Below are 21,925 nucleotides of genomic sequence, written 5' to 3' on the forward strand. Positions count from 1 at the left end.
TGTTGACTCTTAATTTCAGCTCAGGTCAGGATCTCATGGTCCTGATATCCAGACCTACAAGTCTGCTTGAAATTCTCCCTTTCCTCCTCCCCCTGCTCAGCATACACACTCTTTCTCTCTCTCAAATAAATAAATAAAATCTTCAAAAAAATTGTTCTTGCCTGGATCCTACCAAGAACTAATTGGCCTGGGCTGAAACCTGGGTGTAGGGTAATTCTAACATATCCTACAAGCTATGCTTCTGACCTTGCTTTATCCTCTTTATCCTCTTAATTTGAACTTCCCTACGTGTGTTCCTCCAAATGAGATTGGAATTGTTGGTCTGGTTAGTGGAGCTCCCAACATGCTGCTTGGCTGGGGCCAGACATCTTATGATCTACCTTAGGTCTTGGGTCTCTGTGCTGTACAGCTGTGAGTGGACCCATTCACAACATAGTCCAATATTCTCTAGACATATGCTGTGTACACACTGCACTATGCAGGGTAGACATCTCTTAATCTAGTCACCACACATTAAGTTAGCATCAAGCAAACTTACTGTATAAACAACTTAGCAGATTTATTGGTATTTCTGACATATTTATAAGCTTTAACAGGAATATTGTCACATCTCTATCAGCCTTAAATTTTTATTACCAGTTTTTTTTAAGATTTTCTTTTTTTTTTTTTTTTAAAGATTTTATTTACTTATTTGACAGAGACAGAGATAACAAGTAGGCAGAGAGGCAGGCAGAGAGAGGGGGGAAGCAGGTTCCCTGCTGAGCAGAGAGCCCAATGTGGGGCTCAATCCCAGGACCCTGAGATCATGACCTGAGCCGAAGGCAGAGGTTTAACCCACTGAGCCACTCAGGCGCTCCAAGATTTTCTTTATTTATTTGAGAGAGAGAAAGTGAGAGGGAGCATGAGAGGGGAGAAGGTCAGAGGGAGAAGAAGACTCCCCATGGAGCTGGGAGCCCGACACAGGACTCTGGGATCATGACCTGAGCCCAAGGCAGTCACCCAACCAACTGATCCACCCCAGGGGCCTTTATTTCAAGTTTAAAACCATCTAAAATGAATCAGAATTAACCTAAAATGATCCTATATATTAAGGAAAAAAGTATGATGGATCCCATAGAACATGCTATATTTTGAGAAATTAAATTTTTTAAAAATTTTACAATGTTCACATAAATGTGATATATCAGAATAGTCTATAAATCAGCTTTTGGAAAACTAGCCTTCAACAAATTGGAATTCTGCAAATTATATTCTTGGCTTCTGCTTATGATTAGCTTCCATCATCTAAAAAAATTTGCTTATGTGAGAAATTTTAAACCCTAGTATTTTCCATCAAGATTTCCTTGTATAGCATGTGATTAAGAGATTGCATTTTGAAAGTGTTCAAAATAAAAAAGGCAGGAGTAGAGAGAAGGAAACCAGGAACCACTTCTGACCAGCCAAGGTTTTCCCCCAAAACCTGGGAGGAACTCTCCAACAATGAACCAAGAAATTTGTGCAGCAGGAAAAAAAAAAAAATTAGTAGAACTTGGCAAATCAGTTGGGGTAAGAGGTTATATTTGACATGAAGTCCCTGATAGTACATTTCCTGAATAAAAATAGTGATTGCCTTTTTGCATATTATCTTTTCAAAGTCAGGTCAAGTTAAAACGTGAGCAATTTTTTTGTCGATTCACTTAAAGAAAGAATTTTTCAGAAAACTTCTCTTTCCACCTCAGAGTGGAATAGGAAATAAATTTCAGCAAACTTCATTTTCTGCCATCAAGAAGGGAAGGAGATTCAAATTTGTGATAATGATTGCATTTTAAGTTACCTAAGAAAAGTGCTAGTGAGACGAGAACTGCCTTCTAAAAATAAACCAAAGCAACCACATAAAAGCTTCTTGAGCCCTAGCTTCAAAGTGTTCACTCGGAATTCCAAACCTCTAGTTTTCAGGTTCTTTCTGAGGTTGTTGGTGAGCTAACCAACCCTGAGGACTGACCCTGTAGGACTCAATAAGAATCCTAATAGATATGTAGCCATGGTTGGGAGTCTCTGAAAAATAAGTAAAATTTCCCAATTCATTCCACAAACCTCAATTATCTCATACGATTAAGGGATCTAGAAATGCAGAGTCAAAGTTAAGAGTTCCGAGCAACTGGTTTTCAAAGACTCATTCAAATGGGCTAAAGGTGCATATTAGTTTGGCTTTTACACCTCCTGACGCTTTTCAGGAGGACAAATAATTACAGTGATTTAGCTTTGAAATGTGCAGCTCGGAGTTGGATGTGGAAAAGTCACATAATGGTGTCAGCACTTCAGCCCAAAGTAAATAAAATGGTAAAATATATTTAGCACACGATAACACAAAGCACTGAAAAGAGAGATAGTAAGAAGAAACTGTCTTTACGTGATTAGAGAACTTTACAAAATACTGAGCTTTTACAAAAAGGAAATAATTACAGAAAATAGAAGCAGTGGGAAAAACCAGAGAGTCTTCCAAGTTCCAAATTTCCATCCTAATTCTAGCCCCTGAAATTCTAGTCAGGTCAGTTTCTCAGGCTCTTTGTCTGGATTTCTTCCTTCTAACCTTTCAGCCTCCCTCTGTGTGGCAAGGGCTTAATTCGGGATGCAGTAGAGCTGTTGCTTAGATGTCTAACACCTTTCAAGGCTAATGTGACAATTCAAGCAAGTGGTGGCTTCCATTCCCTCTCCAGATGCCCGCGAGAGGCACTTTGGCAGGACTGCGGGGTCACAGAGGAGATTCTGTCCTCCAAGAAAGGCTGCTTTCCTGTTTTCTCTTTCTTTTTACCATAGACGAGGTTTGCACACAAATACTAATTTGCTTCAAGGGACTTGGAAACTCTCAAACAACTGACTTTTTAACTGACTTCGCCATTGAATGCAAACAAAAAGCAGCCCAATAGTTTGCATTCTGGAAATAGTCTTGGATCCCTCTAGTCACAAAAGCTCGCCCTGCCCCATCACTTGCCTGAACCCCTCCCCACGCCCCATTCCTACCACCTGAAACTGCCATCACTGATGACCTCCTAGTTGCTAGATCCAAGTGACTCTCTATCAATTCATGTCTTACTTTCCAGATCACAGAAAGTTGATGCTGTTTACCAGCTGATCAACAGAAGACCTTGATAATGTTTTGTTTTGGTTTTCTTCAGCATCTCTGACCACTCCCTCACACTCTTCATTAGGAAGATCTCTTTCTCTATGCATTATATAAATGTGAATTTTCTGTAGAAATCCATCAAAGACTCTCTTCTTACTCATCTCCTTACTCCTGTGTATTTTTTATTTATTCCTTTGCTTTGTCATCTTTAGGTTGATGAATCCCATCTTATATCTCTAGCCTACCTCTCTCCTGAGGTTTTTTTAAAGATTTATTTATTTATTTCAAATATTTAGAGAGAGAGAGTGTGTGTGTGGGGATGGGGGGGGTGGTAAAGAGGAGGAGGAAGGAGAGAAAGAGGGAAAGAATCCCAAGCAGACTCTGAGTTGAGTGCAGAGCCCAATGTGGGGCTTGATCTCACGACCCATGAGATCATGGCCCGAGCTAAAACCTAGAGTCAGATGCTCAGTCAACTGAGCCACCCATCTCTCTCCTAAGTTTTAATCTCATATATCTGAGCATTCTTGGGGAGGCATCCCTCCATTCAGAGAGGGATTCAGAGAGGAGGAACACATAAACGGTACCAGAGCCTTCAATTTCAGAAACTCTGTTGCTCCTTTAGTGTCCTAAAGAAACTTAAGAAGAAGGAAAACAAGTAGGTAGAGGCGCTGTCTGCTTTGTCTGACATCTTAATCTTGGTATCATTGGCTGTAATTTCACTTAGAATTTAAAAAAAATTAAGCATGTGACCATTTTTTTTCTATGTTAATATTCAGGTAGACAGGTTGGAAATTTGACAATTCCCTTAAATTAGATGTCATTATTTCAGGGCAAGACTGAGAGGACATGTGACAAAAGGAAAAAGCTGAAGTGCCAGTATAGAGCAATGGTGAGTGACTTCTTTTTGTATTTCTTATACTAATATTAATATTTATACTGATTTGTGCTTCTTTCAGGTAGGATGAGTGGCTGCAGATAAAAGAAACTGGATTCCCCAAATAACAGTTTATTCCACTCTTCATGGACATCTGAAGTTCAGTAGTCCTGAGCTGTGATGCTGCTTTTGCTTTACTAAGGTAAGACCTCAGGAAAAAGCTCTCTTTAGCTTTCTTTTCTCCCAACCCCAGGCTGTGACCTCCTTCCCTGTGGTCCAGTGTGACCGTCATCATATCCATGTTCTCAGGAGCAAAGGGCATACTCACACAGTCCTTCAAGGATGTTTTCTTGAAAGTTTACCTGTAGCACTTCTACCTGTGTCACTGGCCAAATCTTACCCACATTGCTGCTTATAGCTAAGAGAAAAGCTGTTCAATGTGGTCTTTATTCCAGGCAGCTCTGTGTTCCTGTCAAACATTGTGCTTCAATTGCTTTAGACGAAGTGGAGAATAGATGAGGGGGCGGTGGGCAACCAGAAATCTCCACAATATTGTATTCAAACAATGAATGAAACCAGGAGAAAATATCTAGATTTATTTGATGACAACAGGTGATGGAAATGCTGCTTCTTCATGAAGATTCTGTAGCGAAAAAAGATAAATTTGTATGGAAAAAAATCAGTGAGCTTGCAGGGTTCTTTTCAAGGGTCTGAAGCCTCACTCAGCTTCAGGTGCATCACAGGACAGATGGGCTTCGGGGCCCAGGGGCCGTTTTCCTGAGAGTTGGTAGGCAGGGAGACCTTATCCCAGAAGCTTAGAAAGCTGTGGAGCTGTAAGTGACCATGTCCTGGTGGGTGGACTCGACCAAGCAGCCACCAGCTCGGGATTGTTCCCCACACAAGTGCCTCTGTTATTTTGCACGGTTCATCTCTCAGCATTGAAATGAGGGCTCCCATCCCTTCTCTTGAATTTACAGACTCCTCTGTGGGGATTTTTCTCCCTGCTAGTGAATTTAAAATCTTCCTTTGTTCAGAATATTTCCTCTTCCTGTGTTCTTATCCCTTCAACATGACCACAACCACAAGAATGTGATCTTTGCACACAACATTCACCAAATCCAGCAAAAACAGCCTCAATGGACCATTCCTAGTACTTAAAGAGATTTGGGGTTGTTTCCTCTTCTTTTTTTTCCAGCAAAGCCACCTTCATTGAGTGGGTATGCCTTTTGTGGCTTTTGTAGCATTTCTAAGCTGTAGTGAGCCTTAGATTAAAGGGGTTAAAAAAAAAAAAAAAGGAGGGGCACCTGGGTGGCTCAGTGGGTTAAAGCCTCTGCCTTCGGCTCAGGTCATGATCTCAGGGTCCTGGGATCGAGCCCCACATCAGGCTCTCTGTTCCACGGAGAGCCTGCATCCTCCTCTCTCTCTCTGCCTGCCTCTCTGCATGCTTGTGATCTCTGTCTGTCAAGTAAATAAATAAAATCTTTAAAAAAAAAAAAAAAGAAACAACAACAACAAAATTCTTAAATTTCCCTGAACTAAAATAGCTGTACAGAAACCCATAATATTTGAAATATTGATGTTCTAAGAGATAAAATAATGTTGGGTAAATATTTCACATGTACAAATAATTTCATTTCATAATTGTGCTTTAGAAATGCTTTGCCTTTTTTTTTTAAGATTTTTATTTATTTATTTGACAGAGAGATAGAGAGTACAAGTAGGAAGAGCGGCAGGCAGAGGGAGAGGGAGAAGCAGACTCCCCGCTGAGCAGGGAGCCCAATGTGGGGTTCAATACCAGGACCCTGGGATCACGACCCGAGCTGAAGGCAGCCGCTCAACCAACTGAGCCACCCAGGCTCCCCAAAATGCTTTGCTCTTAATCAACGAGACTCACATCTGCTCTTCTAAGTTAGGTTTCAATCTATACATCAAATGGGCAACGTAGTATCAATTCCACTGGGGAAAAATTATCTCTGACACTAGGAAAGTCTTGGCCCCTATTGTATTCAATATTTTATCAACAACGTGAATAAAAATGTATTAAAAGCTTGGGTAGGGGTGCCTGGGTGGCTCAGTGGGTTAAGCTTCTGCCTTCGGCTCAGGTCATGACCTCAGGGTCCTGGGATCAAGCCCCGCATCGGGCTCTCTGCACAGTGGGGAGTCTGCTTCCCCCCTCTCTCTCTGCCTGCTTCTGTTCCTATTTATGGTCTCTCTCTCTGTGTTGAATAAATAAATAAAATCTTAAAAAAAAAAAAAGCTTGGGTAACTTAAAAGTGGGAGGAACAGCAAATGTACAAATGACAGAATCAAAATTCAAAAATGATCTCAATAACCTATTAAAAGCTGTGTAGAGGGGCACCTGGGTAGTTCAGTCCGTTAAGCATCTTCCTTTGGCTCAGGTCATGATCCCAAGATCCTGGGATGGAGCCCCATGTCAGGCTCCCTACTCAGTGGGGAGCCTGCTTCTCCCTCGCTTCCCTGCCCATGTGCTCTCTGTCACTATCTCTGTCTCTCTCTTAAATAAATAAATAAAAATCTTAAAAAGAAAAAAGAAAGTTGTGTAGAGTTCAGCATCTAGATTCATAGCTACCTGGCTTTATGGGTATGGTGCAAGGTCAGAGAGGGTATCAGGCCAGCATGACCAGTGTATAGGACCCTCTTGGCTGGTATGTATGGAGAGAGGGAGAAGAGATGACCAGCTTGAAAGGGGTTCCATTGGCCAAATCTGGGAAAATTTGAACAGCCAAATTTTAATGTTTCATGGATTATAACCAACTGAATAAAGTAGGAATCCATGAGCTTATATTGAGTAACTGAATTAATACACAAGGGAGGAAAGTCTATATTATAGTAGAACGCTAACTAAGAAATGTAGAAGGAATGATGGGCATAGAAAAAAAAAATCACCATTTGGCAAAAGTCACAGTAATAATTGATTCAGATAAAAATCATCAATGGAAGTTAGTATTAGTGGGTGAAAGTACAAAATACTTAGTAATTAATTTCACAGTGGAAAAACCTGTCCAGTATCATTTTATCTAAGTTTAAAAGTCAACATCACCAGAAATAGGACAAATTGACATCATGTGCCTCCTGATATGATATACTAAGAAGGACATGGCATCATGTTCACAGCATTCCTGTCAAAAGTTAACAGCTGGGATTTAATCATGAGGAAATGGAAGACAAGTATAAATTGGGGGAAATTCAAAATATATCAATATCAAAATAACTGATCTGTATCTTCAAAAGAGTCAAGGTCACAAAGGTGAAAAGAGGAATGAAGAAATATTCCAGACAGAAGAGCCCAGACTAGAGACATGAACCAAAAAGGAAAGGGTGTTTACTAAGGATACTGTTGAGGAAATCAACACAATTTGAATGGGATTTGTGTATTGGGTGGTAATATTATATTATCAGCATCCTAATTTTGATGATTCTACTGTAGTAATATAGGAGAGTATCCTTGTGTTTTGGGTAACATATAGGAGTAACGGGTATCATATCTATAACTTACTCTCAAATGATTTAGCAAATTAGAGAGTGAGAATGGGAAAAGGATGAAACAAATGCAGTAAAATGTTAACAAATGGGGAATCTGAGTCAAGGGTGCACTGTTTCTACAGCTTTTCAGAAAGTTTTAAATAATTTCAAAGAAAAGTTTTTTAAAAGTCAGTTACATAAGTTCGGCGGAGACACATGAACTAGCAAAGTATTAAGGAGAAATTTAAGCCTCAGAGTAGCTCAAGACTCATTCTACCTGACTCTCAGGTCTTGAAGAGTTGGCGCACCCATCTGGCCAGGTCAACGGCGACCTTTCCTGTCAGGACCATGGATCACAAGTACAAGCCGTAGAGCCCTCAGCAAAGCTTCCTTAAGTCAGACACTTGCATTAGGAAATGCACTGAGAGGGCGCCTGGGTGGCTCAGATGGTTAGGTGTCTGTCTTCAGCTCAGGTCATGATCCCACGGTCCTGGAATCAAGTCCTACATCGGGCTCCCTGCTCTACAGGGAGCTTGCTTTCCCTCTCCCTCTGCTCCACCTGCTGGTGCTCTTTCACCCACCCTCTCAAATAAATAATTTTTTTAAAAAAGGAAATGTACTGAGGACCAAAGCAGCTGCTCACTGGTGTCTTTTTCCCTCTTTGGCCACATGGTCACTCATCTCCACTTTTCTCTGCATTTGCTTCATCCATCTCTCTCTGCACACTGGCTTGTCTTGCTTCTCTGGGCACATAGCAGAAAATGACCTTATGTATCCTTACAAACGGTTGAGAGAGAACGTAATTGGCCCCGTTGAGTCAGGTGCCCACCCCTGGCTTAGTCAACTGCTGCAAGGAGATTAGGGTGATGTAATCCTGCCTACTTGGCCTCAGGAGAATGTGGGAAGCAGACGTTTCAAGAAGAGGCACGAGCCGGCAGGCTGCGCCTATGTCAGCAAAAGCACAAATGAGCCAGAGTCGGATGAAAAGCCCGGCTTTATGAGTGAGGAGGTCGAAGACATCTGGTTCTATAGGATATCTCAGCATGTAGGTGCTAGAGCATGACCACACCATAGAAGACAGAGCGAGCCCATCACATCATCAAGAGCACAACAGCAACAAACGTAGGCACGTGTGTTGAACTAGTGAGTCAGATGCCAAATACTCAAATAGCACTGCTGCTGTGAGTGGTGTATTTTCTAACATGGAAACCAGCTCTTGATGGAATTCTAAATAAAGTGAAGTACAATGTTTCCTTGATTTACATGATAATTGTGTACTTAGAAAATTCACTGCATACCGAAAGTGTGCAAAAACATCTTGTGTTTAACGTGGAAAGTGCGGTGAGGTTGTGGGTTCAGACAAACAGGCTTTTAACCCACAGGGATATTCTGCTGCACAGTCCAAATGCTTGTAGGATGAAGGGTCATTCTGGATTATGTGGGACCCCCAGACACTGCAGCATGCCCAGCATCCCGGACCCCTTCCTCATGGCAGTAACTGCCCTCCGAATTATTACGACAAGCCCAAAGTGCCCCTGCCTTCCTCCGGAATGCTCCCCAAGGTCAGTGCTATCACTATTAATGACCACTAGTTTAGAGATTAGTTTAGCTCTGTGAGGAGTGGTCAGCGGGTTATTTCTGCTTTATTGGAAGCTTTGTCTAAGTAAATCCCTTCCAACCCTAACACCCAACAAGCCCATGATTAAATCTCATGAAGCCATCACGTGTCCTCCTTCTGAAATATTACAGGGTTTTTGTTTTTTTTTTAAACTCTTTTGCTATTCAAGAAGATACTCGACTTCATGCCAATACTTAAAAGCTATGTTATTCAGGTCAGGCCTCTTTTAAGAAGCCACACACAAAGGAGGAATTCACAGTCTTAACTTGGAGCTGACTGGAAAACCACTGACTCCAGGAATTTGGGTGAGGCTTTGGATGTCTGTCTGTCTCTCCCCCTCTCTCTTCCTCTCTCCTTTTTTCTTCCTCCCCTCTTCCTTTCCCTCCTTCTCTCCCTCTTTCTCTGTGGGCTGAATTCAGTCTCTCTCCTGGTGATGGGCAGAGAGCTACTGTCCATTCACATTCTACCTGTTCTGTGTCTACCTGTTCTGTGAACGGCCTCTGCTTCTCCTCTCCTACTCCAAACTATGCCCACACATCTAGAAGAAAACTATGACTGGGAAAGAATTAACATTATGATTAGTTGTTTAGTGCCTATATCCCCTAAATGTAAGATCTGTGAGGACGAGATGTGGTCTTTCTTATTCATTGCCATATCTGAGCAACCAACATGTCATTGCCCATTCTAGTCACTAAAAAAATACTGAATGAATGAATGAGTCAATGAATGAATGAATGGATTGCTCAGCTGGAACTAGAGGTTTCCCACCTTTCGGTACTGGTGTTTCTCTACAAGACTTTCCTAGATATTAGGAAAACATGGGCAAAAGGTAGCAGTAGCTGTGTGTTTTCTAAGCAGGCATTAGACTGGTTTATGGTGCAGAGATGTGAAAGCAAAATAGAGAAATCCAGTGGAAAATATCCTCTTCACTCCAGATCTACCTAAGGGGCTTCTCCACCTAGAATTACCCAAGTTCATCCTTATCGTCCTTTGGTCTGAGGATTGTTCATGGGAGACTAAAATCAGCATTAAAGAAATTGACTAATTGATTCAATTAGTATATTACCAAGGTCATTTCAACTCATGAAGCCACATTAAAATTTCATTTTGGTTCTATGTTTCCTTCTACATGTTGTTCTTTGTAGAGCACTAATAGAATTAGGCATTGCACTAAGTCATAGTAGAGGGGTTCTTCTGCATCATCACAGACTCTAATCTACACTCTATGAAGCACTTTGCCACACTTAAAAGCATGGCATTACGTATTATTCTAAACATATTCCAGGGGCACCTGGGTGGCTCAGTGGATTAAGCCTCTGCCGTCAGCTCAGGTCATGGTCCTGGGGTCCTGGGATCGAGCCCCACATCGGGCTCTCTGCTTGGTGGGGAGCCTGCTTACGCCTCTCTCTCTCTGCCTGCCTCTCTGCCTACTTGTGATCTCTGTCAAATAAATTTAAAAAAATCTTTAAACATCTTCCAAGTCATAGGGGTCTTTTATTTTTCTTTATGTGAAGTTAAAAAAAAAATTAAGTCAGGTTGCATTTAAAATCAGAACAGAACTGGGTGGGCCAGAATGCTAGCGTTTAAAAAATGTGAACAACATCCTTAATATAGCTGTTTGTGACTAACCCAGTGGGTGAGACACCCAGGGGAAAACAATAAGCTCACTTATCTTGAGTTTGAAAAGTTAGAGTTTAGAACTCTGTGCTATTTTTTGAACATAAAAATTATTCAAGGAATTACCCGTTTTATTTAAGAAAAGATTGTTGATGGAAAGTTAGGCATTTAAGGACTTTTAAATGGGAAAAGGTTTCATGAACAAATCAGAAAAATGCAATATATGCCCCTCTTCCAAATGTCATGTCTTTTAAAAATAGTGTCCTTTGATGTGCCTGGGTGTTGCAATTGATTAAGCGTCTGACTCTTGATTTTGGCTCAGGTCATGATCTCAGAGTTGTGAGATCAAGCCCTGAGTCAGGCTCCATGGCTAGCTTAGGATTCTCTCCCTCCCTCTCACTCTGTCCTACCCCGCCATGTACCTGTGCCCGCACACACTCTCTCTCTCAAGAAAAAAATAAAAAATAAAAACTGGGGGCACCTGGATGGCTCAGTCGGTTAAGCATTTGCCTTCAGCTCAGGTCATGATCCCAGGATCCTGGGTTCAAGCCCCACATGAGGCTCTCTGCTCAGCGGGGAGCCTGCTTCTCCCTCTCCTTCTGCCCCTTCCCCCTGCTCCTGCTCTCTCTATTTCTCTGTCAAATAAATAAGTAAATAAGTAAAATCTTCTTTTTAAAAATTGCATCTTTTGCTAAAGATCTCACTTTACTGCAACTGCTATAGCTAATATAATATATAACCAACAGCAGAATTAATTCCATGAATAACTTTTACCTCTGTAGCAAAACTGGTCTTATAGTCAATCTATAGGTACACTTTATAAGGATCACTAAAGCATAGCCATAGTTTAATCTATTGATCATCCAAATGCCAGGCAATTTCTAAACACTTTATCAAAGCACTCTCACAAGAAATCATTTCATTGGTGCTTCTATTATCACCCTCATTTTATAAATGAGAAAATAAAGACTTGGTGAAGCTGATTAACCCGTCCAAAGCCACATGGCTAATCAGGGTTGGAGATGGGACTGAAATTTGGGTGGGCTGACTTCTGTCATTGTTCTGTATTGCCTCTTAGGACCTATGCTGTATATTTCACAAGTACACAGATTTCTGCGTTTATGTACAAAGGATATATTCAACACTCTTCTTAAGGGTCCATCTTTTCAAGCAATTTTAAAAATTACCTTTTTCAGTCACTTGTGAGCATCACTATACTATAGACACAAATAAAATGACCGAGAAGACAATCTAACCCCAAAGATTAATTTGAGGTGTGAATTGCGCAAGTACCATGTATAGCCTACCCAGAAGGAAATGATTCAAAAACCACTTACGTGTTTGCCTCCTTGGTCTTCTTGATCCTGATTCTTCCAATCGGATAAGGCCCACCCTAGCTGCAAAAGAAGAAGGAGAAGAAGAAGAAAAAGGAATGTGAGAATGCCTGAACCCATACTAAATTAACTATATTTTCCTGTGTTCTCTATTTATGACACTCTGGCATCTGGGCCCTTGCTGATCAGGGAGATACTGCCTCTGTCAGGGTTAGCTAATTCCTAGAGATGCTGGACACCTCAGAACATCCCCTACTCCCCAGAGCCTTCTGACGTTATTCAAACTACCAAATCCTAAGCCTGCTTACCCTGCCTCACCCATTCCTTCCTGTGAAAACCACAGTAAAGGTTTTACCCATCCTTTCCCCTTGTTTCCTCATGTGCCCTTCCGTGGCATGCCATGATGCTGGTTTCTAGGGATTTGTGACTATAAAAAAGTATCCCTTTATGACGGTCATGTCTGTGTCTGTGTCTGTGTCTGTGTATCTTACTTGATCTTACTTGATTAAAACAAATCCAGGGTACATCTTAAAACACACATCCTAAATGAGAATTAATATGTGTACAATAAATAGATGAACTGTAATGTGTACTCAGTAACTTCAAGGCTGTTCATTCATTCCACAGACATTTATATAATGCATATGATGTGCTGGAGACACTCTGCTAGGTACAGCTTCCCACTAAGTTCCCAGTACAATCACTCTCTCTCTGCCATGTATTCCAATAAGTGGTTCAGAGACATCAAAATCTATCACATGAAAATGAAATCAAGTAGTTCCCAAACGAACCATGTGGTTCACTGTGGCCTTCTCTCCAGAAGTGGTATAGATGCAAGGAACCTGGAATTATGTTCCTTGTCCAATACATGGTACCTTTGTACCTGAACAGACTCTTTTTTTTTTCCTTAAGATTCTATTTATTCATTTGATAGAGATCACAAGCAGGCAGAGAGACAGGCAGAGAGAGAGGGGGGAAGCAGGCTCCCCACTGAGCAGAGAGCCCAATGCAGGGCTCGACCCCAGAACCCTGGGATCATGACCTGAGCCGAAAGCAGAGGCTTCAACCCACTGAGCCACCCAGGCACCCCGTGAACAGACTCTTGAAAGCCGGAAGCATTACCATTTATCTCATTTGAACAATTAGCAAATGTGCAATGTGTGTTCAAGTTGTTCACTAATTAGATGCAATGGTACCTAAAAGCAAGATGTAACACAAAAAGGATAAAGAAGATCTCCAAATTCCAACTTGGTACAGAGGACAAAGAAGGCTTCTTGCTCAGGATTTCCCAAATTGGGCATGGCTTCTGTGTGTTAAAGTCAGTGGCTAACCCAAATCTCTATTCATCTTCAATCTCATAGTTTCTGAGTTTGAAAAAATATATTAAAACAAAAATGATGCGTATGATGCGATGAAGGCCCTGTTCATACAATTAAAATAATGGCTTGTGCAAATTGGGTCAGTGATTTAGGAATCTTTTCAATGGCAGATTTATCATCAGTGATTGAAAGAAAAAAAAGAAAGTCAAAATACTGGCTGGATAAGATAATAGCCTTAATGTGCTCCTAAACATAGTGAGTGTGGAACAACAATTTATCAGGATTTTATAGTCAGTATTATGCAGACAGAATTTAGCACGTCAATTTGTCTCCAATTAGCCAGTAGGTGTCACTGTTTAAATGTACTGGAAACAGTCTTCCACAGTCCTATGTAAGGAAACCCCGCAGAAAAGAATCAAACAATTCTGAATAACTTACAACTCTTTCAAACCCACGAAGAGAATGCTTACAAATCTATACTCATAATTTGTAATTCAAATCAAGTAGTGACTTAATTTCTTATTGTTAAAATCATTATTGGAAAAATCAGTCTAAGCTTAGTAGTGGTACACCCACAAATGATTCAAATTTAAATTCAAAATCTTTTACGAATCTTTAAAAATAAAGAGTCTAGGGGCGCCTGGGTGGCTCAGGGGGTTAAGCCTCTGCCTTCAGCTCGGGTCATGATCTCAGGGTCCTGGGATCGAGCCCCACATCGGGCTCTCTGCTCAGCGGAGAACCTACTTCTGTCCCTCTCTCTGCCTGCCTTTCTGTCAACTTGTGATCTCTCTCTCACTGTCAAATAAATAAATAAAATCTTTAAAAAAAAATAAAATAAAATAAAAATAAAAATAAAGAGTCTAACATAACAGGCCTACTTTTCATGGGAAAGTAAAAATGCTTCTACATTTTAGGACGGGATTTCAATTTTTCAGAACTATCGGCCTTCTCTAGGTCTCTCTATATAATCCTGAGTGAAAGAAAACATTGTGTTTCACGTTGTGTTGAAGAAGATGGCATATAATTGTATCTACCACCTAGGTACAATGAGTCTTGTAGGAACTTGTCTCTCTAGGAAGATCGTGAATATAAAAGTTTTTTGAAAAATTGTAAAGTGGCCTTTACATGCAAGGTAAGATTTCTTCCCACTTGCACAGTGTGGTTCTTCTGTACTCCCGCAAAGAATGGCTCCAGAAAAGGACGAGAACTGAGAGATATGAAATACCTACCTCTGCGAGAAGGCATTATTATGAGAACAATATTCATTAATATTAATAATATTATTAATAATGCTTATTATTATTATCATCATCATTAAGAAGGATTTACTATAGTTCATTTAGCCTTCCAACCACTCAGTGGGGGTAAGTATTATTTTCCTATCTGCAAATGAGTAAAGGTAGATTAGTTACCTGAGAAAATTGGTAAACCTGTCTTACCCCAAAGCCTGGGTTCTTTCTACTGAGTCACCATGTGACTTGAACATTTATAAATTAAATTGTATTCTTCATGTTTGCTGAAACAAATCAAAATTCAGTTAAAGAATCCTATTAATCAGAGGAAACCAGTGATAAAACATTATGCAGAGAGGGAACTAGTAAAGCAAAAGAGTCCACCTAAATTGGCATGCAAAGATTGTGGTTAAGTAAGCCCTACATACTAATCAATACAAAACCTCTGATTCAGTGCTGTAAGATCTATTTAATAGATCCTCTTGTTTCTAGACCAGCAGTCTTCAGACATCATTTGATCTCTCTTTGTGGCATCTCAGAGTAATCCAACAGAATTTCAACAATCTTAAGAATACTCATGAGTCTTTTACCATCTCTGCTATTGCCCAGAAACTGGTGAATACAGACTACAAGCTTGATTTACAATATAGTTTCAAAGAAACAAAGTAAAACTCTACATTATTCCTTGCCTATTCTTGGTAGTACTGGTCCATATTTGCATTTGAACATAGTAATAGGAACACTTAAATGAGCACAAGCATCTATGCTCAGGCGGGAAAGGCTTCAAATCAATATGCTGGTTTTTTTTACTCTTGCTTGGCCTTCAAGGAGAAAGGGACACTGAACTCAGCTGAACTGGGTATGGACTGAATTACATAATCTTCACCCAAAAATATTTCCTCCCAATTCAATATGCCCCTTTCTTCAAAACCCGTATAGACAGACCAAGAGTTCGTAGTCATTAGAGAACCTTCTAAATGCAGCACTAATCAGGTTGCTTCTTGTTTTGAATTCTTCAGCAGACTTCAGAGACCATACTTAGCAGTGTTCCAGGATGGCTTACTCCACCTATACCTCTCTTACTCCACCTATACCTCCCTTCCCAGAGCCTTACTTCTCTTCCTTTTGTTCCCAACTAAAGCTGGCGCTCTGGGAAAGAGTGAGGGCTTCTCACGCTACTCCTTTAACATCTTGGACATAATTCGTATTTTGTCATTATAAATGTGATTCATTAAAATGTATCCCTCACTAACTGAGCTCTGTGAGACAGATGCTGGGTTATTGATCTGCACATCCCAAGTGTCTAACAGTGACTGGCTCAGAGCCAGTTCTCAGATGCCGGCAGGAGGCTCATTTCCAAACTACTTAGACCCTCTTTCTTTTCCTCTTCCCTTCCCTTCTTGAACTATTCAATCTAAAGCCATTAGATAGGCTCAAGCAAGGTAAATTTTACGTTGGCTAGTTTAGGGAATTAGAAATATGGGTAGAAGAACTAAACCAAAATCTGTAGTGTTGCCTCAGAATTGGAGGTGATGGTATAAACTCCTGAATATAAATATAAGTAGAGAGTAGATAAATATAAATGTGTGTACACACACACACACACACACACACACACACACACACACACCCCTAATTCTGTCCACTCAGAGGGTCTAGGAACAGTAACACATCAAAAGAATGAGCACATACAGACTGAAGTCTTGGTTTCTAATTACCATTCTCTGTGAAAGAGAACCAGGAATATTTTGAAAATGGCTTAGTCTAGGGCTGGGTCACAGAAAATACAAGGTAAGCATGGAATATCTTGGACTAGGAGGTAAGGAAGTGCTAAAGAATGATGGAGACATGTCAAAAGTTAGCTTGAATGGATTCCCAATGGCCAAATGTGGGACACTTTGAGCATCAAACAAGTATAGAATGGATTGTAACCATTTATTCAAATAGGATATGGTAAGTGCATATTTAGATTACTTAAGATTCCATAAATAACTGAACAAAATGAAAAGCTTGATGAGTAATAGTATATTTATATAGCTTCAAAGCACTTCCCCCAAAATATGTATTAATCACAAAGGGAAGAAGAGTGAATTTATAGTGGTGAAGGTTGGGAAAGGCTTAATCAAGTGAATTAAGTTCAGTTAATAGGACACATCAAAATCACTCCACCTAGAGGAAGCAATGTGGTACTTCTGTGATACCCTTGCTACAGAAATACAACCTAAATCTAACGAGACAAATCCAAGTTGACAAAGGGACATTCTACAAAATGAATAGCCTGTCGTCTTTACAAGTGTCAAGACCATGAAAGTCAGGAGACACCGAGGAACTGTTACACACTGAGGAAGCCTAAGGAGATGTGACAAGGAAATGCAATACATTTTTACAAACAGGAGATTTTTACTACAAACGACAACCGGTGATTGAACGCGGTTTGGGCACTAGATGTAGTAAATTATCAATGTTAATTTCCTGATTTTAATGGCTGTTTTGGAGCATCTAGTCGATATCTTACTGTCAAATGATCTTTTTAAGTGTTCTTTGCACTGTAGTTGTAACTTTTTCCTCTAGATTTTAGATTACTTTCATATTTAACAAGTATTAAAAAAAAAAAACAACACAACAAACTAGACCATGCCGTTAGTATTTTAAAATTCTAAGCCGAATGCAAGTTAGACTCCTAAGATTTTAGAGCTGTGATGCACACTGTCTCCTCCTTCAAGGAGCTAACAGAAGAGCTACGTGCATACACTTAATTTTTCGAGAAGGAAAAAGGCAGAGATTTATCTCTGACTTCTCTGCAGGGGCAGCTTTCTAACCAAGATTTCACAGCAGAGGCGCCCACCCCGCCCGGCCGGCTCTCGCTCCGCAGCCGGGAACCTGAGCCCCGCCGCGCGGCGGAGTCCCCACCCCGGCTCGGCCCACCAGCCGCACAGCCCCGGCCGGGGAGACGCCCGCCGGCTGTCCGCCCGCTGGACCCCGTCCGCTGGACCCCGCCCGCGGCCCCTCCGTACCCCGCCCGCGGCACCCCGGTACCCCGCCCGCGGCCCCACCGCCCCCTGCCCGCGGCCCCCACGCCCCCCGCGGCCCCCACGTCCGCCTCCCGCCAGCCCGCAGGCCGCCCGCCCTAACCCAACCCGCTCAGCGCGACGTCTCCCGCCCGCGGGAAACGCAGCCGCGCGGGGTGTATGTTGGGGGGAGGGGTGGGGAAGGGTGCGTCTCTCCCAGCTAGAAGGCGGAATTCTGGGGCCCAAGGCGTGGTGTGCTGGGTGAAATTTATGTTTAAAAAATAAATAAAATTAAGTTAAAAAAATAGCAAAAAACAAACATCTACCAGGAGTGGGGTTCGAACCCACGCGGACATTGTCCATTGGATCTTAAGTCCAACGCCTTAACCACTCGGCCATCCTGGTACAGGCGAACGGTCTGCTTTTCACTCTTCCTACAAGCTGTATTCCATCGTCCTCGCACCCTCCCTCAAGAATTTCTGAGGATCCTTCGCTGCCTCTTTCCCGGTTTTCCCGTCCCGAGCTGGAGAGGCCTCCCCGCGGGAGCCTCCGTTTCCCGCCGCCGCCGCCGCAGCTCACTGTTGCCCCCCACCCGCCGCGGCAGCGAGGGCAACTGCAGCCGAGCTCGGCGCGCTGGTGGCGGCGGCGCTCGGCTGCTCGCTCCGGGCGGGACTCCGGCGCCGCCCGTGGTGCTTTCGGTTTCGAGGTGCGCGGGCGCGGGAAACAAACACACTCGTAAACTTCGGGATTCCTGGGAGCGCGTTTGGGAGGCGCGCGGAAATGGGGGTGCAGGGACCGAGCCCAGAGGGTGGAGTTTCGTTGGTTTTATTCTATAGAATAAACTTCAAGGAATGAGTTGCATGGGCAGCGGAACCGCTTTTCTTCTTCACATCTCACACAGGAAGGAAGTTTGTAGAAATTCGTGTCTGTACTACGCCCCGCCACACGCAGGGAGTGTGGCACCAGCGGCCCTCCCTGCTGGCTGCGGGCACCACACCCGCGGCACGGCCTCAGGGTCAGTGAGGGCCCTCCTTGTTCCCACGACCCACCTGTGCACTTGGAAGTTTAGGTTCTCTTCGTTGCCCGGCAATGCTCTCCCTCCAGTCTGTGCCCAGGAGACTCCGTTTGTCCTGTCACCCCCTTTCCCGGGACTGCCATTGCATTCCCCACCACCCGGGACCTCGAATCTACCCCAGAGCCACCGCCTCGGTGTTCTGCAGCGTCAGGGAGCCGGGGACCTGAGCGCGATCTGGCAGCCACGCCCTTGTTCCTACAGTGCAGGCGGCTGCCTTTGACCAAGAACTTCTACCGTCCTGGAGACTGCACAGATTCATCTTACTCGGTGGGACCCCGCCCACTGGCTCTTCCGGCTTTGGGTCGCGCTGTAAGAGACCCGCTGCCCTGCTACCTTCCCGAACTCCTGTGACCCTCGAGCATATTGCCCTGACCTGGGAGGCTGTCACTAAGCTCTGAGTTCCGGTTAAGAACACCCGTGGCCCGTGGCAGCTCTTCTGGGCAACAGCCGGTGGAATTGCCCCCCCCCCCCCAACTAGGCCACATAACACCGGGAGGGACCAGTGGCCTGTACCTTCGTCCCAGCCTCAACCGTGTGCCGCCTACTGAGCTCGAGGCCTGGCCCACCCGAGCACCAGCATGCAGACCAAAACTAAGGGCAGGTTGCTTACACCTGGCCTGCTCTGCCGAGAAAAGAAGGTGAACTTAGATTGTGCCCGGGTCTAGAAACATCCATGGGATGATGACACCAGATCACCTCCTCCTTCTGCCTTCTCCATCTTAAGGCACCAAATCATCAAGAGGCTTCAGATTTCATAAAATTGGGCTTTCAGAATATGAAAGATGGTAATAATAAAAGAACCTACTAAGAACTCACTAATAATAAAAGAACCTACTAAGTACTGACTATGCAGCAGTCATTGCTCTAAGCTCTTTACATACACTATCTAATTTGATTTTTTTTAAACAGCCCTGTATAGCGAGTGTTTACTGAGCTATTGGAGAAGAGAAAATTTCGGTCTGCTGTGTGGCAGGCTGCAGTTTTCCAAAGAGGACTACAACAATATCTCCCACCCCACATGTGACTTCATCATCTTCCTCCACTGTGATTTTGACACCCATATCCTTCTCCCTCACTGAATCTGGGAAGCCTGTGTCTGTGGCAGAGTAGCACTCTGTGACCTCTGAGCTCATTCACCTTGTTCTCTTGGGATGCTTGCACTGGGAACCCAGCCACAATACTGTGACAGAGCCGAAGTAACCACATGTACTCTTTCCGGTCAACAGCCCCAATCAACAGTCAATATTAATTGCTGCAAATATAAATGAGTGAAGCTTCAGTTGATTTCAGCATGTCACTGTGAAGTGACCCAGCCATTGGCTCTTTCCAGCTAAGTCCCCAGATCATGGAGCAGGGACAAGCTAGTGTATCCTTTTCCAATTTCTAACTCACAGACTCTCTGGACAGAATAAAAATGTTAGGGTTTTTGTGTGTGTGTGTGTGCCACTGAGGTTTTTTTTGTTTGTTTGTTTTGTTTTGTTTTTAATGAAACAGTTAATGAAAAAACTGGGATAGTGTAGTAGAGCACTAGGAGCATTACACAGAAACAGGCTATCTGAGAATAAAGCCAACATGGGAAAGCAGCACCCCTAGATGAAGAGTCCATATGTGAGTCCATCATTGGAATCCTTTCCCTCTTCCTTACTGGAAGCCAGATTTGGGGCCATGCTGCCCTTTTCCAAACTGACATCCCTCCTGGGACTCTCGGGGTCAAGGAACACAAGTTGCATCCCGAGGTCCTTAGCCACAAGGAGGTTAGGAAACAAAGTTCTGGCTTCTACCTTAGGAAGCAGGCCTTAAAATGGAGGACATTCCCCAAACATCAGAAGGGTGTACAAAAGATCCTGGCAACTGCAAGGCATGACAAATATCCACTTGAGTGTTGGAACAAAATGTGAAAAGCACTATGCAGTGACATTTGTTATAACTGACAATATTAGGAAGCAAGTGACAATATTAAGACAAATTTTGCAACACTGAAATGGATTCATGTTCAGGAAATTGCATTTGACATACTTCTTATAGGCAAATGTTTTACTCTATTTAAAGTATTTTTCACTGTGCACATGTGTTTATTTAAGTCATGATATTCTTTATGCATTTTTTTTGTGATTTAAAAATGTGTTCACAAATGCTTTGATACTCCTTCCTTTAAGAGCTGGAGCTTCCCTTGCAATGTGGGCTGAATCCAATGACCCATTTCTAATGAATAGAATAAAACAGAAGAGGTGATATGCAACCTCAGAGACTAGGTCATCACTGCTGCTAATGTCTCAATTTCTCTCCCTTGGATCATTCCCTCTGGCAGAAACCAATGGTCATTTAATGAGCAGCCTTTCAAGAGACCCATGTGGTGAAGAGCAGCCAGCAAGGAACTGAGGTCCCCTGTATGAACAAGCTTGGTAATGGATCCTCCTGCCCAGTCAAACCGTCTTGTAACTGTAGCCCTGGCCAACATCTTGACTTCAACCAGCCAAGCTCTGATTTCCTGACCTTTAGCAACTATGCAAGATAATATTTATTATTTTAAGATGATACATTTTATGTTATTTCTATGTAGCTATAGGTGACTAATACACGTACCTGCTAGTTTTTCTAGCTTGGATGATATATTTATGAGCATATATTTTGTTTTCACACACACATATATATATATATTTAAGATTTTTATTTATTTATTTGACAGATCACAAGTAGAGAGGCAGGCAGAGAGAGAGAGGAGGAAGCAGGCTCCCTGGCTCGATCCCAGGATTCTGGGATCATGACCTGAGCTGAAGGCAGAGGCTTTAACCCACTGAGCCACCCAGGCGCCCCTGTTTTCACATATATATTTTAAGAGAATAATTCTGCAGACCCCTTTGCAAACATCCAGTGTTCTTTTTTCCATTTGATCTCAAGCTCTTTTTTTTTTTTATCTCAAACTCTTGAATGGATTACCCCTATTTCCAAGTGCACCCATTTACTTTCAGTTTTTCCCCAGAATCCTGTGATGTGTGGCTTCTACCTTGACTTCTCTCTTTCTTTATTTTTCCAGAATGAAAATATCTTTCCCAAAACAGATTCATGTTAAAAGTTAAAGTAGCATGTGTAACCCCTTCCCACAACCCCTGAAATCCCAGCCATATAAGTTGGGAACCCCTTGTTCCTTGAAGATACTAAGCCATTCTGTCTCTCCTCTGCCTTTCCCATGTTACTTTTTCCCCTCATTTTTGTAAATTTAAATTCACTTAACCAACACATAGTACCTCATTAGTTTTAGATG

At 42.5% G+C, this 21,925-nt stretch overlaps 1 long non-coding RNA gene across 1 annotated transcript in view; it reads right to left on the reverse strand.

The window, feature by feature from the left end:
* Positions 1-18,910, reverse strand: part of LOC308345235 — a 45,827-nt gene extending 26,917 nt beyond the window's left edge. The window contains exons 1-2 of the long non-coding RNA XR_013967045.1: positions 18,638-18,910; positions 12,033-12,092 (exon numbers count right to left, since the gene is read on the reverse strand). This is a non-coding gene — a long non-coding RNA (uncharacterized lncRNA). The remainder of the gene's footprint in view (positions 1-12,032; positions 12,093-18,637) is intronic.
* Between the last annotated feature and the right edge of the window lie 3,015 nt (positions 18,911-21,925).

This window comes from Martes martes, assembly GCF_963455335.1.
Source record: "Martes martes genome assembly, chromosome: 6".
In the NCBI taxonomy this organism is placed as follows: Eukaryota; Metazoa; Chordata; class Mammalia; order Carnivora; family Mustelidae; genus Martes; species Martes martes.